Raw genomic sequence first — 20,282 nt, 5'->3', positions numbered from 1 at the left:
CACTGAATCACAAAGGCCATAGAATAATTAGTTGAAATTAATGAAGTATCTTTAGCGTAGAGGTAGAGAGCGAGGTATTAGGAAGAGGTGAACACCTCATATGCATAATAATTTCTGTTCATTTTAATGCTGCCCCTTACTTTCAGTTGAAGAAACTTTTTCAACTTTATCTTTTCATTGCTCTTTAAAAAAATGCTAAGAAATCCTGTGCCCCCTTCATGGAGATTCCCCCATGATGACAAATTCCTCAATGGAAAGTTCCCCCCGCATAACCCCATCACTCCAACCAAAAACTCCCCTTGAAAGTGTCTGTACACTTCCCAATAACCATTACTATGTGAAAACACTGGTCAAAGTTTGTAACTTGCAGCGCCTCCCACGAGGACTTTGGGGAAATAAGTCGTCCCCAAAGACATAGTTATTAGGTTTTTTTATTATACTGAATAAAATGGCTATCTCAGAATTTAGATCCGGTGACTTCGGGAAAAAAATGAGCGTGGGAGGGGGCCTAGATGCTCTCCAATCTTTTCGGTCACTTGAAGGGCACCAGAATTTTTAATTTCCGTTAGAATGAGCTCCCTCGCAACATTCTAGGACCACTGGGTCGATACGATCACCTCTGGAAAGGTGAAAGGTCTTGTGGCAAGAAATACAAAATTCAACAGTTTTGTACATAGGAGCTTGAAATTTCTACTGAAGGGTTCTCTGATACGTTCAATCTGATGGTGTGGTTTTCGTTAAGATTCTATAGCTTTATTTTGCCGATTATTTTTGGCCCATAGAGAAAGACAAAACGGTCTGGATTTTCTGAGCAAACTCGGGAAAAAAAGCTGAGCAATCTGTTTTACACATCAACATTCCTAAGTCTAAAACTATGTAACCTAGCACGTTCACCTACGGGAATCCAAATAAGAGATAAAGCAGATGACAGACTTTAAGTACTTCGACAGTACAATAGCTTCTCGTGGTGACTCGAAAAAAAGAACTACGCACCACAATAGCCTAAGCCAACACGGCATTTCAGAGATTTCCACGTATATCTCCAAAAAAAGGGTAAAATTACAATAACATTGCCAGCCAGAAGCAACTTATATCACTTATTCCAGTCTAGAATATGTGATATTCATACCGACTTCTTTCCAGTCTGAAAATCCACAGTACACTCACAGAAGCAGAAACCATGACTGTTACAGAGCAATAGTTTGTCTGTTCTCAGACACTCAATGGAATGCAAATTGTAATCGCAGAACAGGAGAAACCCCCTTTGAAAATAACTTTCTTCGCCGGATCATCTGAAGAGATCATGTTAGCAACGACGAGATCTTTATTCGCACGTGCGGCATTACAACGAAGATGGCATTACCTGGGCCATATTCTTTGTCGCCTGATAATAAATGCTCCTCCACTGGGAGGAATATTTACACAAGAACATGCCGCTTTTCAGCAAAAAATATATTCACACATAGAAAAAACACTATATCAGATCAATGTTATATCCAATATTTCACAAAATATTGTAGCTAATTTTCAGAAATGAAAATTATAGAAAAATTCATTAAATAATTATGGCTCGTTTAATAACATAGAAACATAAAACTCTAAACGAACAAAATTATTACCCAACCCCTTTCATATACGTAATACTTTCTATTCGTTATGAGGTTTGATGTTGCTCCATGCTTTAGTTAAAAAAAACTTTTTTTTAATTTCCTTTTCTAGTCGTTTTTAAATAATACCGCGAAATTCAGTTCTGTCTCCCCGAAAAATTCCGGTACTGGTGTATTATACACCACTTACTCAAGTTTACGATGTTCAGAACTCGAGAACAAACCAGTTTCTTCGTTACTTTAGAAACTAAATTTTGGGATATATATTTGCACATTGGTGGGGGGGGGGCATAGCGAGTCTGCGTACAAAATGTGTTAGATACAATCATTCTATATATTATGAAGTAAGAATTATTTTCCGGGTTCAAACTATCCAAATACTTTACCTCCTCCCCCCAACCCCTTGAGTGCAAATATATAGCCTAAATTACACGTTTCCCATCTATTCTGACACTTGACTTGTCTCGAGCAAAGCTGAAAGAAACGAACAAAGAAACCGATTTGTTCTCCAGTATTACACGACATAAACTTAAGTGAGTGGCGTATAATACACTAGTACCAAAATTCCTTCCCACAAAAAAAAATCACAAATTTGGAAAGCCTTATTTTCACAAGGAGAGGTGGGTGGGTGAGTACTTTCTGTGGGGAAAAAAAACCAGGGTGTGTATTTTCCATGGGGGAAACGCCTAGAGCCAGATTAACGAGCGCGGATATGCAGCATCCTTTGATCAGGGTCCCTTCTATAAAACCCAACTCTAAGAACATGAAGTAGTAAGTATAAGATAAGCTATAAGAAAACGGAATAATAAAGTTTTATTTAAACAAGTTTTTCAATTTACATAAAAAAAGAAAAATAATAGGTCCTGGATCCATTATTCTCTTGTTTGATGACTCCAAAAGCGGTTTCTCGGTTGAGGAGCAGAGGACAAGGAGCAGAAGAGCTTGGGTCAACAGTAATTTCGTTTAGTGAGGGGAGAGCAAAAAAGATAATTTATTCAAAAAATGTAAAGGGATCTGTTTCTTTTAAAATGTGAAAAGGGGAGAGAAAGAAGCATAAACAAGAATTTTACTGAGAATTTAATAACTTTGGTTGAGAACCCTTGATTTTTATTTGAACTTTACAATTACAAGAAACCTGTTCTGCGGCAGCGCCTTTCTCTGTGATTAAATAAAAAAAACAAGTTTTTTCAACTGAAAGTAAGGAGTGACATCAAAACTTAAAACGCACAGAAATTACTTCGTATATGAAAGAGGCTGCTTCCTCATCAACGCCCCGCTCTTTACGCTAAAGTTTGACTCTTTCTCTCAATTCTTCTTTCTAAAACAGTAAAAAACTTTAGCGTAAAGAGCGGGGCGTTGATGAGGAAGCAGCCTCTTTCATATACGAAGTAATTTCTGTGCGTTTTAAGTTTTGATGTCACTCCTTACTTTCAGTTGAAAAAACTTGTTTTTTTTATTTAATTTCTGAACGTTTTTGAATCAATGCATGTTTTGATTTTGGCTCTCCGCAGAGGAATGATCAAAACGAAATTTGCATATTTTTTTTTTGGCTCAATGGCTTTCTCATAATTTTGATCGAATGATTTTGAGAAAAAAAGAGCTAAAAGTTCTAGTTGCCTTTTTAATTAACCAAAAAATCGGGGGGCAGCTAGGCTTCGTCCCCCGCTCTTTTTTTCTCAAAATCATTCGATCAAAATTATGAGAAAGCCATTGAGCCAAAAAAAAAATATGCAAATTTCGTTTTGATCATTCCTCTGCGGAGAGCCAAAATCAAAACATGCATTGATTCAAAAACGTTCAGAAATTAAATAAAAAAAACAAGTTTTTTCAACTGAAAGTAAGGAGTGACATCAAAACTTAAAACGCACAGAAATTACTTCGTATATGAAAGAGGCTGCTTCCTCATCAACGCCCCGCTCTTTACGCTAAAGTTTTTTACTGTTTTAGAAAGAAGAATTGAGAGAAAGAGTCAAACTTTAGCGTAAAGAGCGGGGCGTTGATGAGGAAGCAGCCTCTTTCATATACGAAGTAATTTCTGTGCGTTTTAAGTTTTGATGTCACTCCTTACTTTCAGTTGAAAAAACTTGTTTTTTTTATTTAATTTCTGAACGTTTTTGAATCAATGCATGTTTTGATTTTGGCTTAGCAGCTTGTCAGTTATAAAGATAATGTAACGGAAGCTTCAGCCAAGAAAACAAGAGGAGTAGATATTGCATTTGATGAATTACGTGATTATCCGGATGTTTATAAACAGTATCTGAAGGGTTCAAATACTGCTGCTGATTGTGCAGCAGAATTGCGAAATCTTGTTAATGCTACCGAGCAGGATTTGCTCGCTACAAAGAAAAATTTATCAGAGACAATTGAAAAGAAAATAGCCGAAAAACTGAAATCGACCGGGGTCAACTCCAGCGGCTAGTACTGCCAAGTTTCCGACAGATACCATGGTTTCAGAAATACACGATGCGATCATTATAGAATTTAGCCCAAAGTTTAACATCATTGAAAAACAGCTCAAAAGTTACTTGCATGCTATTGAAATCCTTGAGAACAGGGTAACTCAACTAGAGGCGAAAGTTGACGATTATGAGCAGGAAGCTAAGCTAGATTCTCTCTTATTTAACGGTGTGAAACAGAACCCATCGCAAAATCTAAATCCAGCAATTAATCATATCATACGTGACCAAATGGGCCTGTCTAGTATCGCAAATTCCGATGTTGTGAGTGTTCATCGGTTCCGTCTGGGTTCTAGTAACTCACAAAGACCGGACAAGGTGGCTCCCGTGCTCGTGAAATTTCGTTCTAAGGACATTGCTAGCGCCGTTTTCAAAGCAAAGAAGAATCTTGCAAATAGTGGAATTTTTGTATCTGAAAATCTCACAAAGAAAAAGCGTGAGTTACTGAATGCTGCCAGAGATAAATTTGGAAACCGATGTGTATGGTCTGATCAGGGGAGAGTTTTTGTGCGACAGTCTAGTGTTAGTCCCATTCAGCGTATTTGGGGTATCGATGATCTTTTGTAATATCAGTGATAGTGATAATCGTTTTCATTTCCGTTCATTTTTTTTCTTTTTCTTGTTGGAGTTTAGAATATTTTTTGTTTTTTCGTTATCCCTCTTCTGTATATTTCCTTACCGTCAAATGCGGTCTGTACTATATTATGAATGGCTGTTCAAGTAAATAATGATATGCAGCAGTCCCGTTTGGACTTGTTGCAAAGTTCGCCGTTTCGTATTGAAGATGTTTTGTCGTTATCGGTAGCGAAGGATTTTGTGAATCATCCATTTAAGCCGCTGCGGAGTAGCAAATATATTCGGTTAAGTGATATTGAAATGCCTGGACAATCTGAGTCTTTGACTGTGGCTCAGTGGAATTGTCATCTGAATTCTAACCACCATGAGGTCGCCCGTCTGCTAGATCTTTATAAAAATAAGGTAGAAATATTAGGGATTTGCGAGTCGTTCGTAACCGATGACACTTTCCTCTCGTCACATTTTTTTCCAGGCTATAAACTTGTATCAAAATCAAGGAGTTCAATGAGAGGAGGAGGTTTGACTTTTCTGCTAGCAAATTCTTTGGATTACGTAATTCGAGATGATTTAACTCTCTGGAATGAAGGTAAGCTCGAAACTTTATCAATAGAAATAGAGTTAGAGAAAAATAGAAAGTTCATCATTTCTTTGGTTTACCGGCCGCCCAGCGCAAACCCAGATGATTTTTTTGGAGAATTCGATGGATTTCTTCAAAGAATGTCAAGTACTAAACTCCAATGTATTTTTTTAGGCGATTTTAACTTTGATCTTTTAAATCTAGAAGGAGTAAACCTTGATTTTTTTAACCTTATGCTTTCACATAACCTTTATCCCGCAGTTTCAATCCCAACTAGGATAACAGATCATTCGGCAACTCTGATTGACAATATCTTCCTTTCTTCGGATGCAATTGTGGAGTGCTGTGCTGACGTTGTCTTACACCCTGGGTCGGACCATCTACCATTATTTTGCACCATTAAAAGATTTAGCTGTAAACATAAAACCACTACTAAGTTTCAATTCAGAATGATGAAAGCTGAAAATCTCAGGAAATTTAAAGAAGAAATCAGCACAGTATCATGGCAAGAAGTCATGGTGGAGAAAGAAGACCCCTCGACTGCTTTTGATAAATTTATGAGTATTTTGTCTCCCATCTATGATCAGTGTTGCCCATTAAAAACTGCAACTAAGAAGAAAAACCAACCGCGGAAGCCATGGATTACGGAAGAGATACTGGAAATGATGAAGAAGAGAGACCAACTATTCTCAGATTATCTCAATTGTGAGAGTGATGACAGTTGGGAAGAGTACAGAAAGGCAAGAAATAGGGTGAATTCTGGACGTCGAGCTGCAATGAGGGAGTATTTCGGAGAGAAATTAAAATCGCAGAAAGGAAACATTAGAGGGACCTGGCTGACTATTAAAAGCATTCTCGGCAATGGTAAGGATTCAGCATCAACTGAACAGTTAGCCATAGGTGAAAGAATTGTGAGTGGGAGGCAAGAAGTTAGTGAAGAGTTTTGTAAGTTTTTTACCAAAATAGGATCGCAAATAAACCAAGAGGCAAAAGATCAAAGCGGACAGCTAGATACTGAGGAGTTTGACGATAACCGTGGTCTTCATCACTCATTTTACTTTACCGAATGTACTATGGATGACATTACCCAAGCAGTGAAATCGATCAAATCTAATGCAGCTGGTGTTGATGGCCTAAACATTAAAGCATTTAAAGCAGTTGCTGCGTATCTCTTACCTGTGATATTATATCTAGTCAATTTATCTATTCAAAAAGGTGTGTTTCCTGACGAACTAAAGCGGGCAAAAGTTATACCCCTCCATAAAGGAGGCGATAAAAGAGATATTTCGAACTGGAGACCAATATCCATTCTACCGCTCTTCTCAAAAATTTATGAAAAAGTAGTGTATAAGAAAATATACGAGTACATGAATTCGCTTGGGTTTTTGTCAGATTCACAGTTTGGTTTTAGAAAAGGTCATTCTACAGTGCATGCCGTTCATCACCTTTTAGATTGTGTAAATAGTGCGTTAGAAAATAATTTGATCCCTCTAACTATTTTTATTGATTTGAAGAAGGCGTTTGACACTGTGGATTTTGAAGTTCTACTGAAAAGACTGCGGAACCTTGGAATTAAAGATACAGCATTAAGTTGGTTTCGGTCTTATCTGTGTGGAAGATCAATGAAGGTGGTGATGAGTGATATATCTAGTGCAGCTATGCCTATAAATTGTGGTGTTCCCCAAGGATCAGTCCTTGGCCCGTTACTCTTCTTGGTATATGTGGATACTCTTCGATTTTATCTAAATAATTCAGTTTTAACCTCTTTCGCCGATGATACAGCTATCACAGTGTTTGCCCGGACTTCAAAAGAGGTTGTGCAAAAAGCGAACCACATCCTTAGTCGGCTTCATGTTTTTACAGCTCTAAGCTCACTTTCAGTAAATCCAAGAAAAACAAATTTTATGGTGTTTAGTAGAACTGGTGTACCTGAACTTCTTGAAAATGTGCTTTATAACGGTGTTGGCATAACACAGGTTTCTTTTTGTAAATATCTCGGATTTTATATTGATTGTAATTTGTCTTGGAAGAAGCATGGTGAAATAGTGTCAGCAAAAGCAGCTAGAGGATTGGGAGTGATGAGGAGGCTGAAAAAAGTGTTCCCGGTAGCAGTTGTCAAATTGTTATACAGTGCTATTGTGCACCCCTACATCACGTACGGTTGTTCTGTTTGGGCAAGCAATTTCGTGATGAATTATAAAAGAACTCAAATATTACAAAACAAAGCACTGCGTCTGATAGGAGAATTTCAAAACTGTCAGAATACTGCAGAGTGTTTTAGAAAGAACGATATTTTGAACATAGGCGAGCTACGCGATTACCAGCTAGCGATTTTTGTTTTTCAAAGTGTAAATAAGGTAAGCCCTGAGTACTTTCATGATTTTTTTAAAACTAACTCGTTTTATCACCCTTATTTTACCCGAAATTCGGAGGATTTGACTCACGAGAGAAGAAATACAACGAGAGCAGGATTTGTTCTCAGGAACATAGGTGTCAGCGTCTGGAATGACCTTCCAGAATTGGTCAGAGCGGCAGTAAGTCTGGCATCATTCAAGAGAATGGTTAAATTCCATTTTTTAAAAAGGAGAGTGTGATAAGAGGAAAGAGTATTTATTTATTTAGTATTTAATATTAATTATTTAGTTTTTTTACCCCCCCCCCCAAGGATTTTTTTTCTTCAAAATCATTTGAGGAAATGATTTAGCAGATCATGGTGGTTAGAATTGCGGCCACAGTCAGGACTCTTCTGTCTTAAGAGTGGCCGTTAATGGTAAATTCTTTGTTTAATTTATACGTTTTTGATGAAAATAAAAAATGTCTATGTCTATGTCTAATTTTTTACGAATCTTTTTATTGGTAAAAGATTTACGTAACTTATAAATTAGCTTACGTAAAGAACTTTTGTATTCTCATGTTTTTATTACATATATGAGGGGATTCGCCCCATCGTCAGTACCTCGCTCTTTACACTAAAGCTTAAATTTTATCCCAATTCATTAAGAATGACCCCCTGAATCACAAAAGCCGTAGAATAAGTAGTTGAAATTACCGAAAATACTTTAGTGTAAAGAGCGAGGTATTAGAAGGAGGTGAGCCCCTCATATGGGTAATAATTTCTGTTTGTTTTAAGTTTTATTGCTGTTCCTTACTTCCAGCTGAAAAAGCTTTTTCACTTTTATTTTTTAATTGTTTTTTTTTAAATAATGCTAGTAAATCCTGCTCTCCCTTCATGGAAATTTTCTTCTCCCATTACAAATTCTCGAAGGAAAGTTCCCCCAGCATATCCCCCTCTTCTCAACCCCTCCCCCAAACCAAAAAAATCCTCCTGAAAACGCCTGTATACTTCCCAATAACCATTACTATATGTAAGCACAGGTCAAAGTTTGTAACTTGTTGCCCCTCCCACGGGGACTGTGGGGGAGTAAGTCGTCCCCAAAGACATAGTTATAAGGTTTTTCGACTACGCTGAATAAAATGGCTATCTCAGAATTTTGATCCGTTGACTTTGGGAAAATAATTAGCGTGGGAGGGGGCCTAGGTGCCCTCCAATTTTTTTGGTCACTTAAAAAGGGCACTAGAACTTTTCATTTCCGTTAGAATGAGCCCTCTCGCAACATTCTAGGAAAACTGGGTCGATACGATCACCCCTGGGAAAAAAAAAAAAAAAAAAAACAAAAACAAAAAAACCAATAAACACGCATCCGTGATCTGCCTTCTGGCAAAAAATACAAAATTCTACATTTTTGTAGATAGGAGCTCGAAACTTCTACAGTAGGGTTCTCTGATACGCTGAATCTGATGGTGTGATTTTCGTTAAGATTCTATGACTTTTAGGGGGCGTTTCCCCCTATTTTCTAAAATAACGCAAATTTTCTCAGGCTCGTAACTTTTGATGGGTAAGACTAAACTTGATGAAACTTATATATTTAAAACCAGCATTAAAATGCGATTCTTTTGATGTAGCTATTGGTATCAAAATTCCATTTTTTAGAGTTTTGGTTACTATTGAGCCGGGTCGCTCCTTACTACAGTTCGTTACCACGAACTGTTTGAAAATGAATGCTATCACACAAAAAGACGGCAGCAGTGTACAGGCTTCTACAGAATTAGTTACGAATTACTGCTCAGCTCTAAAATTCAACCTAGAAAAGAAAAAGGACGTAAATTGATTGGTGATAAAAGACATGTAAATAAGAGATGAACCGAAATTACTCCGTATATGAAAGGGACTTTTCCTCCTCAACGCCCCGCTCTTTACGCCAAAGTTTTTTATTGTTTTACTGAGATAAGAGAAAGAGTCAAACTTTAGCGTGAAGAGTGGGGCGTTAAGGAGGAAAAGCCCCTTTCAGTTAAAAAAAAGCGTTTTTTTTATTTAATATATTACAAGAGCGAAAACCTCAAGATGGTTGGAATGCCTAGGCAAGACCTTTTTTCTTCAACAAATCTCAAGGATATCTCAAAGAGTACACGTTAATGCCAAACTATGTAACTCTCAATTAGCCCTCAGGTAAAAATAGTAGTGTGGGGGCGGTTGTAGGAATTAAACACTATTCTGTACTTCTTTTTAAATAGAAATAGCGATATATAGAGGAATAGAAATAGCAATATCGTACCCAGAATTCGGTTTGCAGCAAAAGGAGGGGGTTGCTAAACTTAAAAAAATGAATACATACGGTTGAACTGAATCTCTACCTAGGGAATGGTCGGGGGAAGTAAGCATGGATGATTTTTTGGAGGAGAAAAATTTTCTGGGTAAAAACTTTCATGGGTAGATTAGGTGTGATTTGAAAAAACTTAGAAAATAAAAGCACAAGTTTTTTCAACTGAAACAAATCTAAAACTTAAAACAAACAAAAATTATATTCTGTATATGAGGGGAACTCTTCTCAAGCTTCGTTCTTTACGTTGAAGTTTGGCTTTGTAAGATAAGATTATATTTCAACAAAGCGGCTATAACAAGCCCAAAAGGTCCAAATTAGCACTTAAGTGTCAGTACAAAAAAAAAGAAAAAAAAAGAAGCAAAAAGCAAAAACTTAAGAAATGGTCAATGTCATAAAACCATAAAATTGCAATCATCAAACAATAAAAGTTCGTAAGATTAAAAAGGGGAAAACAAATATAAAGAAAAGTAAAGCTAGCAAGAATTACTAAGTATGCAATTGCAAAATAAACACTAAAACTATAAGATAAAAGGGGACTGAGAAGGGGGGGGGATATTGACTTGAAATTACAACCATGTGAGGGCTGAACGTTCTTCTATATCTTTCAGTGGAACTCTTATTGGGACAAGAAGGGGGAGACGAAAAGTCACAAACATGAACAAATACCCCCCCCCCGAGTAAACAAAACATTTGAGATTTTTTCCATAATACCCTCCTTCTAAACGGACCTATGTCAAACAAAAAGTTTAATATCTAGAAAAATGTCAGACCTAAAGTTGAACAGACCAGGAATAGTTTATTTACAGCAAAGATGTATCAAGGGGTTTTGCTCGAGGGGTGAGGCATTTTTTCTATAGGGGTCTCACTGGGGTTACAAAAAATTAAAAACCCCAAAAAAATTTGTTTGTATGAATTTTTGTTCCAGTTTTATGAGTCAGACAAAAACTCGGAGGGGGAGGGGTTCAAACCCTGAATCCCATCCTTAGATATAGCCTTAATTTATAGAATACTGTACATTTAAAGAACACACCTCTAGATACATATCTCGGTCAAACAGCTGTAATGAAAGGAACAGTAACGTTAGTCAAACGTAGGATGTTTACGTAAAATATGTGAGACAGTAGAATTATTTGGTCCTCCATCCAACTGAGATGTCGCAAACAGGTCTCTAAAAAATGAAATAGCATTAAACCTAACAATCAAAATGAAAATAAACGTGTAACCTTATATGAATATTTAAAAGAAAAAACAATGGTCAGAACCATGTGAATCTCCAAATACACTAAAAAGTAAAACAAATAAAAGCATAGGAGGTCAGGTCACGTCATTTTGTCATGAAATATAAAGCTGTCTTTCTATTTTACTCTCATTTTTGGCTCGTTCTAATTTTTGCTGTCGCTTGTCTTCTACAAGCACAATTCTATTTTTTTTACACGTTCTGATACTCCCTTTTCTTGATTGCTTGTAATTGTTACTGTCACTTATCTTTCAACCGTATAATTCCTTGTTCTCGCTGTGGTATATCTTTTAGCCTTATATCTTCTTCTTCACTTTTTCTGAGTAATTTTAATTCTCACTGCCGCTTATCTTCCAACCGTAGGTTTCTTTGTTCTTCACTTTTGTTTTTGATTCGTTTTAATTGTTACTGACGGACATATTTTGACTTTAAATATTTGTATTGTTTATCACACTCTCGGGAAATTCTCTAATTGAGAGCATTTCATTTACACCTTGTATTTGAAAAAAAAACATTTTAACAGTTCATTTAAAGATTTTTATGCAGTCTATTCTACTTTTATTTCCATTAAAATGGACTTTTAAAATAAAAAGTGAAGGGAAGAATCCCTGATCCTGCTGTAAGACAAAGAAGAAGAAGAAGAATTTTTTGTTATATATTTGCTTTGTATGTTCTGTACATTTTCATCGTATGTTCTGGTATATTCGTTGCATGTTGGATTCATACGTACAACGAATTTTCTGTTGTTTGTTTTCGTTGAATGTCCTGTATATTTTTTTCGTATGTTCTGGTATGTTTGCTGTATCTTGGACTTATCAATTACGGCTTGGCAATATATAGTTCTATAATTGGCATTCGATAATTAAGCGGTTTCTAATTGGGTGTTTTCTCAAAAGTTTTGTTAGAAATTTTCAAATGGAGAAGGTAGCGGCAAAGAAGCAGTGATATTAAAACTAGCTGAAATAAACTATTAATTTTTAATTTTATTAAATTTAAAAATTATTCTTATTATTTTTTTTCATGTTTCTGAGCAGATACATTTCTGAGAAACATACTAGAAATAAAAACTAATGTTGAAACCTTTCAATAAATCAAGATATAACAATGAATTCTGTATTTGATAAGAATTACTAAATAGCTTATGTTTAGGTTTCACGAACATCAATTTTTCTTATTTTTCCTGAGTGAAGCACACGACTTAATTTTGCCTAACTTTTTGAAAAAATCTCTGAGATACTTGTTCCAAAAATGCATATAGAACCCAAATTTTAGCCACAACCTCCCACAACATATCCGTTCTTTATCAGAATTTGTCTTGGAAAACAGATACAAAAACCACTTGTCAAGTATTAAGATTATCATCATGCTGTAGCTATAAGCACCAGTTACAAAAGGTTTTTTTGGGGTGGGGAGGTATAAAAATGCATAAGAAAATTGGTTTACACTCAAGAACAAATAATTTGGCATTAAACAGAAATCAATTGAGTTAAGTAACTGGTAAACACCATTAAGTCAAAGCATGAGTTCAGATGATCTGCAAAAAAAAACGGAAGTTGTTAGTAATTTACTTGGATGGTCAAAGACTAGAAAAGAATTTTAGCAGCAGGATCAAAGTTTATCACTGTACCTGTAAAGAACTGATTAATTCATTCTTTTTAGTGAGGAGGTGGTTTAAATACTAAGGATATAATGATATAAAAACACTAATAGGCTAAGGTATTTTCGAAATCAGTTTAATAACAATACAATGGTTTGGACAGTTGGTGTACTTTTGATAAAATCTGTCATAGTAGCCCCTCTGAGACTCTATAAATAAGAACACATCCAATATGACTTCCACATAGTTTTCAGTCTTGTAGACCTACACAGTAGTCGTCACGTAGACCAACACAGATACTATGGTTCAGATAGGTGGTATACTTTTAATAAAATTTGTCAAAGTAACTCCTCATCTATATATATAAAAATAAGTTGTTTGTGTTGACTGACGTCATGCATGTTTGTCGACAGACGTCATTACAAGGATTGAGCATTATGCTGTCATGAAGTTGTTTGTTGACTCATGTCACGTCTGTCGACTGACTAAATTACAGTCCAGGACACCAGGACACAAATGACAACCAGGACACTCAGAGAGAAATTACAGACTGGGACACCAGGACACAAATAATGACCAGGACACAGGGAATATAAATGAAGACCAGGACACAGGGATACAAATACAACAGGGACGCCAGGGGGCACAGGGGAGATATATAAATGACAACAGGGACACAGCAATTGTTCAATTAGCAATCACCATCAACAAAGCTCAAGGGCAATCATTAGAATAATGAGGTATAGATCTGAATACTGATTTTTTTTTTTTCCCATGGACAACTGGGACACAAATGACAACCAGGACACAGGGAATGTAAATGACAACCAGGACACTCAAAGAGAAATTACAAACCAGACCAGGACACTCAAAGAGATCATCATCTATATCACCTCATCTATATATATAAAAATAAGTTGTTTGTGTGTTGACTGACGTCATGCATGTTTGTCGACAGACGTCATTACAAGGATTGAGCATTATGCTGTCATGAAGTTGTTTGTTGACTCATGTCACGTCTGTCGACTGACTAAATTACAGTCCAGGACACCAGGACACAAATGACAACCAGGACACTCAGAGAGAAATTACAGACTGGGACACCAGGACACAAATAATGACCAGGACACAGGGAATATAAATGAAGACCAGGACACAGGGATACAAATACAACAGGGACGCCAGGGGGCACGGGGAAGATATATAAATGACAACAGGGACACAGCAATTGTTCAATTAGCAATCACCATCAACAAAGCTCAAGGGCAATCATTAGAATAATGAGGTATAGATCTGAATACTGATTTTTTTTTTTTCCCATGGACAACTGGGACACAAATGACAACCAGGACACAGGGAATGTAAATGACAACCAGGACACTCAAAGAGAAATTACAAACCAGACCAGGACACTCAAAGAGAAATTACAGACTGGGACACTGGGACACAAATGACGACCAGGACACAGTGAATATAAATGATGACCAGGACACAGGGACACAGTTACAACAGGGATGCCAGGGGGCACAGGGGGGATATATATATATATATATATATATATATATATATATATATATATATATATATATATATATATATATACATAGGCTTATATATTCACAGGTGGGACACAGGGACACAACTACAATGGTGAGTAACGACTTACACGCGCGGGGGGCTTGGGGTGGGTGAAGCGCCCCCAGGAACTAGGTGTTGGGGTGGCGCAAAGCACCACTCCAACAGCTAGTAGATTATATGAATATGAAAACACCCAATATGGCTTCCATATAGTCCTCAAAGTCTACTTTAACACAACAAGACCTTATACTAGTTTTGAATCTTTTTGCATGGCCTTAGAGCTATGAGTGCCATGTTCTTTTTCCTCTTATCCACAAAGTCTCCATCAATACAAAGAGGTCCTGCACGAAATTAATTTGGCCAGTCATCTGGAGCTGAATAGAAAGCAGGTTGTCAACAGTTGGGGTAGGAGAAAGTCATAAAAAAGATTTGAGTGAAATGGGAAATTTCTGGGAAGTTGCAATGAGCAAGGCTTCTAATAGATCGGAAGGAAGGAGGAGCATAAGTAGTTGTGTGGCCTCAGGAGCCTCCCTCTTTGGTCAAACTAGACGGTTGACCCAAAAGGACAATCTGTCATCACTCATCTGCAAAACTTGACCTAGCTGTCCCTACCTTTCTGTCATTATTGCCTTAGAAAGTAGGATTGAGCCAACTTTTCATACAGCCTACATTTGAAATATGGTCAGTCATCCAAGTATCAAGAAAATTCCTAAATAATTTCTCTGAAAAATATCTAGCAAATCTCCATCCAGTTTTTGGAGCACCCATGGTCAAGAAAGATATTTGACCATACTATCATTGTAGCTTCAAAGATTTTAATCTTGGTTTGTGGCTTATCTTCCTGTTCTTCCAAACTTGTTTTAACTGAGGAAAAATACCCTCAGCCTTGGCTTTTCTTATTCTAACATTTTCACTACTCCCATTGTCATTACTAATGCTTCAACAAAACTAAGGGATGTTGTCCACCCAATCAATTTTTTTGTTACACAAAGTCACCTTTTCATCTTCACTTATTAGTAGCCCTAGATGCTTAGCTTCCTAAAATTAATTTTTAATGTCATCCACAATATTTTCGAATTTGGAGTTCCAGGGAATAATTCTTTTATTTTGCATGATTTTAACACTCTCAGTTCATTAAATATTCTCAGTTGTTGAACAACTTTAACAATTAAGCCAATTTGTAGAAATATTTGTAAAAATTTTATGTATTTCATTCCATAGAGAAAACTTAATTCTTGCTCAAGATATATTGAATTTTAAAATGAATAACCATTATCTGGTATGGAAAAGAAAACAAATTCCATATTTGAAAATTTAACCAAGAATAAATTACCATTTTCATGGATAGTCTTTTTATTGCTTTAAAAACTGTAAACTGAAATTATAATTCTTACAACAACTTAATATATTATTTATGACTACAGTAAAATTTCTAAAGGAAATATCTTCAAGATTTCATTTTTTTTTCTGAGATATTCCCATGATTTTAAAGAAGTTGCTTTAAAAGTTTGAAGATCTATTGCTGACTACAATGGTGACATGGGGGAATATGAATGACTGTATTTATCTTATTTAGCCACAGTTTGAGAAAAAGGCTGCAATGTTACAGAATAAAATAAATTATTCCTGTGAAATTCATCAAAAACTAAATGAGTTCTTTTGTGAGGTTAATCTACTTACTGATACTTTGCCAAACATAGTCAAATATTTCAAAATAATGTTCAATCATCATACTAAATAAAATGAATGTCTATATTTTTCAAAACGATAATGTCATTATTCCCAAAAAGCAAGCCTTTCTAATAGTTACCATGCAATAAAGTACCAGTGCTTTCTCAAAAATCTCTGATGGCAACACACGCTATCTCAAAGTGATGACTGGCAAAAAGCAAGATTATGTATTGTCACCTCTTTCTTTGGCCTAGTTGAAAACAATGTCCTTAGTCAGGTGAATTAATAAAGAATCTGAATTGCAAGAGAGCTTCTCCAGGATGTCAATTTTACCAATTATGTTTGCACATCCCCCCCCCCCAAGGAGTTGGTCAATCCCATAAATTAGCCCATAGAGACAGGCAAAACTGTCAGGATTATCTGAACAAACCCTGTAAGAAAGCTGAACAATTCAGATTACATATCAATATTCCAAAGTCTAAAACTATGTAAATTAGCACATTCACCCATAGAAATCCAACTAAGAGACATAAAACAGATGACAAACTTCAAGTGCTTAGGGCAGTACAGTAGCTTCCCATTGTGACTCAAAAAATAACTATGCATTAGAATAGCCAAAGCCTTCAACCAATTTGAAAATCAACAGTATACTCACAGAAGCTGAAGCCCCAACTGTTACCGGGCAAAGTTTTTTTTATGTTCTCAATTGCTCAATTGAATGCCTAAAGCTGATTGCAGAACAGGAGAAATTCTTTTTGAAAATAACTCTTTGCTGGATCATCTGGTGAGATCAAGAGAGCAATGACAGGATCTGTGCTTGCACATAACAAAAAAAAATTGTCTCTGTGGTGAGGATGCCATTACCTTGGACATATTCTGTCTGCCATATAAAAATGCTGGTCCACTAGGAGGAGTATTTGTGAGGTAATGCTTTAGCATTGCCTAGAGTAAAGACAATGTGGCTACAATTTTTTTCCCAAGAGGTACTTCATATGGAAGGCATTGTTATATAAATTTCAAAGGGGGCTTATTTGATTGGAAATTGGAAGTTCTAGTGCCATTTATAAGAGTGAAAAGTGATTGGAGGGCAACTAACCACCTCCACCATGCCCTTTCCCCCAAATACATCAGATCTAGCCCCCCACACCCTTTTTCCAAAAACCCATCCAACAAACATTTTGAGATTCATTTGGTTAAAACTCCTTCAAACATCAGAAAATAAAACTTCTGGGTTGACATAGTTTTTCAGGGCCAGGGAGACCAGAATAGCCCTAGCCAACATGGTGCTTCCCACAGGCAGGGGCATTTAAATAAGAAATGCCAGTTTTCAGCAAAACAAAATACTCATGCATAGACAAACACTATCAGATGTACAAACATCCAATATTTCATAAAAATATTGCTGCTAATTTTTAGAAATGAAAATTATAGAAAATTTCATGTTCATAATTATTGCTCATTTAATGAAATAGAAACAAAAGCATGGATAGCATCTTGGAAAGAGATGAAATAAATTTGTTTATAAATATTCACATAAAGGTAAAATTACCATTGCCTTGCCAGCCAGAAGCAACTTATATTCAAGCATTTACCTTATGTCAAGGAAAATTAAAGGGATAAAAAAATCCAAGAGAGTGGCTTGTACTTCTACAACTCACTTACTAAAACTGTTGAGCTAGAGGAAGACAATGAATTAATGTAGATTTGTTAAAGCTAAAAATGCATCTTTTAATCATAAGTAACACACCTCTGGTTTGTAAAACAATGTTTTACTTTTTATATATAATGTATAATAGATTATTTCTATTCCCTTTTAATTGTATTTTACTTTTCTTTTCATTTTTGAAAACCATTTTTATAAGTTATACTGCATGTCTCTTCTTCAGGACACATTTAAACACTAACACAAACCATATTCCTCACAAAAAGGGAAGGATGAGAAATTAATATCCTATTCATATTAATACAAAGGATGGAAAACATTAGGGTCCTGTCTCTAAAATACAAAGTATTTATTGACTCCTACCCTGATACATGATACACAATTCTGCAGAAGCAGCAAAGCCAAAACAAGAAAACCTGGAAGCAGGGTGTGACTGAAAATGACTTTAGAACTATAGCATATTTATAGTCACTCCAATAACATGGTTCAAAGTCCCCCCCAAGGAAAACCATATACTAATTAGACCTACTTTGAAACACTTAAATATAATTTATTGGATCCTCTGCTGTATTAATTCAACTCATTCAAAATTTGATGAAAACAAATATTTTTAGACATTTAGTCAAAATTTAACATTTTTTAACTTAATCATGACAAATTAATGCTTATTACACCTTAAAAAAGGATCTATGATAAAACAATGAGTTTGATAGCAATGATTTGGGTAAAATTATAGCAGTTTATATAACTGGCTTACCAATAAAGTGAACATATCACTTGATGCCTTAAGCCCTTTTTAACCTAACCTAGACTATCTTTATTATAGGCTAAATAATTTTAGCACTGAGAAAATGTAGTATTATTTTGTAAAAAAACAGCATGGAGAAAACATAGTATTATTTTGTTGGAAACAATGGATAACTTGTACTTTAATTGAAAATTCATCATTTTTAAGACCTTAAAAAGTGCTTAAATTTGAATTTGTGGTAAGCAATTATTATATTTAATTAAGGACCATAAAAACATAAAAAAAAAGGCATCAAGTAGTATGTTTGCTTTATTGGTCAAGTCAGTCATATGAACTGTCATAATTTTTTGAAAATGTGTCATTTTTAGGAGCTAAAAAAGTGCTTAAATCTCAATTTATAGTAGAATCAATTATTATATTTGTATAGAGCATAAAAAAGGCATAAAGTGGCATATTCATTTTCTATGAAAGCTAGTTATATGAACTGCTATAATTTTACCACAATTTGACTCTTTTTAGGACCAAAAAAACACAGAAAAATGTATTATTTTCAAGGGTCTATAAAGAGCTTAAAACACAATGTAAACCAAAACAGCTGTATTTGTAAATAACAAAAATGGTAAAATTCTAATCAATTGACTTATTGCTATCTCAGAAAGGGTTTAGGTTAGGAAAACAAAACTTTCATGGATGAATCTACAGACTAAAGTATGTCCCAGGAAGGTATTTTGAATCAACTACCTCTATTCCTTCTCCCTCTAGAAAGCCTTGACCTTTAAAAATATGTGTTATGAAAGTGAAACCTTGCAAAATAGATCTTTTGCTTAATTGAAGTACAACAGAGTTGTTTTCAGCTTCACAACTTTGCTCAATTCCATTTTATAAGGTTTTTAAGATATGTAAATACATTTCCTAAATTAAAAAAAAAAAACATTGATATGGCTCAAAATTCTACTCAAATGACAGGAATTGCATTTTCAGAACTAAAGGCAGAGAAAAAGCAACTAGTAACTGAAAGTTAAGGTAAAATGTTGTTTTGTCAAAATTTCTTATGGTATAGACCTGTCATGTAGACAAATTTCAGGGCCCTCTAGAGGGAGAAGGAGTGGAGGTGGGTACTTTAAATACCTTCCCAGGACATACTCTGGCCTGTGGACCCATCCCTGAAAGTTTCATTTTCCTAACCTAAACCCTTTCTGAGATAGCAAGAAGTCAATTAACTAGAATTTCACCATCAAAAATGTCCAATAAGGGGTATAGGCCTGCTCTTTCTATTTAGGCCTAAGAAATATAAACTGTCCCACATTTACCAAAAACCCTTCAGTTTTACCTGTATGACAACAATGAATTTTGGATTCAGAACGCAATTCAGGGTATAGGCCTATATTTGCACATTAATGGGGTAGAGCATGTACTCTGTTAATGCAGACCAATAGATTAGCCATAGCCTACACACCAAAGGCCAGCAGTTTCTGTTTGCCTAGTTTTCCATTGGAACAGGTCGACGACTATACATCTATAGAAGATACAAAAAAGCTTTATACTTGCCAATTTTTTTATATTACTATTTCTCAGCCAGCCAAAGGGCTGGCTAAGAGGGCAGCCAAAGTGCTTTGTCCTCTGCCAATTTAAAGAAAATAAAAAGAACCCGGAAGTTTTGATGAAGGTGAAACCTCCGTCAGGGTTGCCATATTTTCTGCCCATGAATACATGCCCGTAAATGTCATACTGTCTTTATTGATTTATCGGCTTGTCTTTAATTAGTAGATAGTGGTAATAAGGCAAGGCTTCTTGAATTCAGTATTAAGATTGTCAATTAATTCACATCAGCAAAATGAATCATTTCCGTTTTTATTTCTATTGAAGCCACCCAATCTTCTTTGTAAATAACGAGCGAGGTTTTTGATACAC

At 35.6% G+C, this 20,282-nt stretch overlaps 1 long non-coding RNA gene across 3 annotated transcripts; it reads right to left on the bottom strand.

The window, feature by feature from the left end:
• Positions 1 to 9,269: 9,269 nt before the first annotated feature.
• LOC136024723 (uncharacterized) lies at positions 9,270 to 19,955 on the bottom strand. 3 transcript variants are annotated; one of them, XR_010616888.1, is made up of 3 exons: positions 19,937 to 19,955; positions 10,908 to 11,045; positions 9,270 to 9,358 (listed from the first exon to the last, which is right to left on the bottom strand). It is a non-coding gene; the product is annotated as an uncharacterized LOC136024723 (long non-coding RNA). The 3 variants fall into 3 exon arrangements; XR_010616887.1 differs by having other exon boundaries at positions 19,920 to 19,938; XR_010616886.1 differs by lacking the exon at positions 19,937 to 19,955 and adding an exon at positions 19,828 to 19,934.
• Between the last annotated feature and the right edge of the window lie 327 nt (positions 19,956 to 20,282).

The sequence above is a fragment of the Artemia franciscana genome, chromosome 3, assembly GCF_032884065.1.
Source record: "Artemia franciscana chromosome 3, ASM3288406v1, whole genome shotgun sequence".
In the NCBI taxonomy this organism is placed as follows: domain Eukaryota; kingdom Metazoa; phylum Arthropoda; class Branchiopoda; order Anostraca; family Artemiidae; genus Artemia; species Artemia franciscana.
The sequence above is the reverse complement of the archived record's forward strand: the minus strand, read 5'-3'. Positions and strand labels throughout refer to the sequence as shown.